This window comes from Lynx rufus, unplaced genomic scaffold (assembly GCF_022079265.1).
Source record: "Lynx rufus isolate CCGP_SWC_20201006 ecotype Redwood Valley unplaced genomic scaffold, mLynRuf1.p SCAF_31, whole genome shotgun sequence".
In the NCBI taxonomy this organism is placed as follows: domain Eukaryota; kingdom Metazoa; phylum Chordata; class Mammalia; order Carnivora; family Felidae; genus Lynx; species Lynx rufus.
The window spans coordinates 4,546,944-4,550,000 of NW_025814847.1; positions in this window are offsets into that span (position 1 = coordinate 4,546,944).

Sequence of the window (3,057 nt, forward strand, 5' to 3'; positions counted from 1 at the left end):
GCGCGGTCCCGGTCGGGAGGCGGTCAGAGGTGTCGGCGGTGCGAGGGCAGGAAGGGCAGACGAGCCAGATGGCGCAGGGTCGCCCCGCGGCGGGAACGACTGCCGCTCGTTCCGCGGGACGTTGGAATGTTCTGCTCAACAACACGTGCAGAGCAAAAATCAGATTTCAGCCTTGCAGGGGCGCGTGGGGGGCGGGGGGCGGTGCTCCGTCGGTTAAGCGTCCACTTCCGCTCAGGCCACGATCTCACGGTTCCTGGGTTCGAGGTCCCCTGTGCTCTGTGCTGATTCCGTGTCTGCTTCGGATTCTGGGTCTCCCTGTCTCTCTGCCCCTCCCCCGCTTGCACTCTGTCTGTCTCTCTCAAAATTAAAGACAAAATTCAAAAAAAACCTTTAAGCCTTTCAATTTAAGCAAGCCTTTATTACATAATAACGCAGAGAAGTTTTACGCGAAGTTTTGTTGTTGTTGTTGTTGTTTGGGGTTTTTTTGGATAGAGCCCAACAATTTAGGAGAAGATCGTGGCGGAGAGGGAAGCGTGGAGACAGTACATCGTCCTGACGCGGCTGCAGCTGCCTTCTCGGTGACCGGGAGCGCGTGCAGCTGGGGAAAAGACGTGGTTGAACAGCCTTCTGCTGTGCCCTGTGCTCCTGCAGGTGCTTGCAAGGCCACCAGCCAGCTGCACATGCGACGCACTGTTTGCTGGTTCAGTCCAGGTGTGATCTGCGGGGGGGCCTGGGCGGCTCTGTCGGCTAAGCGTCAGACCATCTGTGCTCAGGTCATGATCTCTTGGTTTGTGAGAGTGAGCCCTGCGCTGGGCTCTGCGCTCTGCACTGACACTGTGGAACCTGCGTGGGGTTCGTTCTCTCTCTCTCTCTCTCTCTCTCTCTCTCTCTCTCTCTCTCTCCCCCTCCCATGCTCATGCTTGCTCTCTTTCTCTCTCTCTCTCAAATTAAATAAACATTTAAAAAAGTCTCTCCAGGGGCACCTGGGTGGCTCAATTGGTTAAGCGTCCAACTTCAGCTCAGGTCATGATCTCACAGTTCATGAGTTTGAGCCCCGCATCGGGCTCTGTGCTGACAGCTTAGAGCCTGGAGCCTGCCTTGAATTCTGTGTCTCCCTCTCTCTGTTCCTCCCCCACTCATGCTCTGTCTCTCTCTCTCTCTCCTTCAAAAATAAATAAAAACATAAAGTTTTTTTTAAAAAGTCTCTCCAGAGGAACCTGGGTGGCTCAGTCGGTTGGGCATCTGACTTTGGCTCAGGTCATGATCTCGCAGTTCATGGGTTCAAGCCCTGTAATCAGGCTCTGTGCTGACAGCTCAGAGCCTGAAGCCTGTTTCCGATTCTGTGTCTCCCTCTCTCTCTGCCCCTCCCCTGCTCATGCTCTCTCTCTCTCTCCTTCCAAAATAAATAAACATTAAAAAATATAAAAAAGTGGATCTGTCACTGGAATCTACTCCTGAAATCATCATTGCACTATATGCTAACTAACTTGGATGTAAATTAAAAAAAAAAATCAAGTATTTGTGTTTCAAAAGACACCATCAAGAAGGTGACAAGATGGGGCGCCTGGGTGGCTCAGTTGGTTGAGCGTCCGACTTTGGCTCAGGTCATGATCTTATGGTTCGTGAGTTCAAGCCCCACATCGGGCTCTGTGCTGATGGCTCAGAGCCTGGAGCCTGTTTGGGATTCTGTGTCTCCCTCTCTCTGCCCCTCCCCTGCTCCTGCTCTCTCTCTGTCTCTCAAAAATAAATAAATGTTAAAACATTTTTTTAAAAAAGGTGACAAGACGACCCACAGAATGGGAGAAAATATTTGCAAGTCATATATCTGACAAGGGCCAAGGATCCAAGATATATAAAGAGCTCCTACAGCTCAATCATAAACAGACAACCCAATTTAAACATGTGCAAAGGATTTGAACAGACATTTTCCCAAGGATAACGTACAAATGGGCAACAGGCACATGAAAAGATGCTCGACAGTATTGGTTATTAAGGGAATGCAAACCCAAACCATTGTGGGCCACCACTGCGCCTGCACTAGGATGGCTACTGGCTACAATAAAAAAGACAGTGACAACCGTTGTCAGGGATGTGGAGACATTGGAACGCTCATGTGTTGTCGAGGGGAATGTAAATGGTGCAGCCGCTTTGGAAAACTCCTCAAGAGAAACCAAAGTATTAGGGGCGCCTGGGGGCTCAGTTAAGTATCCGGCTCTTGGTTTCGGCTCGGGTGGTGATCTCATGGTTCGTGAGTTCAAGCCCCACATCAGGCTCCGTGCTGGAAGAGTGGTGCCTGCTTGGAATTCTCTCCCCTCTCTCTCTGCCACTCCCCCACGCATGCTGTCTCTCTCTCAAAATAAATAGACTTAAAAACGTTTAAAAGGAGAGAGAGAGAAACGAAAGTATGTCCATACAACGGAATACTATTCAGCGACAAAAAGGAACAAAACAGTGACACAGGCCATGACGTGAATGATCCTCAAAACATGATGCTAAGCGAAAGAAGTCAGACAGAAAAGATCACATATCACATGATTCCATTTATATGAAATTCTAGAATAGGCTATCTTTAGAGACAGAACATAGATCAGTGGTTGCCTGGGACTGGGGTGAGAATGGAGATGAACTGTTGCACGACTCAGTAAATTTACCAAAAACCATTAACCTATATACTTGAGAGGCTTTAAAATTTTTCTTTAATGTTTATTTTTGAGAGAGAGAGAGAGAAAGAGCGAGAGAGACGGACAGAGCGTGAGCGGGGGAGGGGCAGAGAGAGAGGCAGACACAGAATCCGAAGCAGGTTCGAGGCTCTGAGCTGTCAGCACAGAGCCCGACGCGGGGCTCAAACTCATGGACCGTGAGATCATGACCTGAGCCGAAGTCGGACGCCCAACCGACTGAGCCGCCCAGGTGCCCTGCACAAACACTTTTTGTTTTGATGAGTCCGATTTATCTTTTTTTCTTCTGTCATTTGTGTTTTGGAATCATATATAAGAAACCATTGCCTAACGAGATTCTAGACTTTGGCTATAATAAGATGAGACTGTGGGGGAGCTT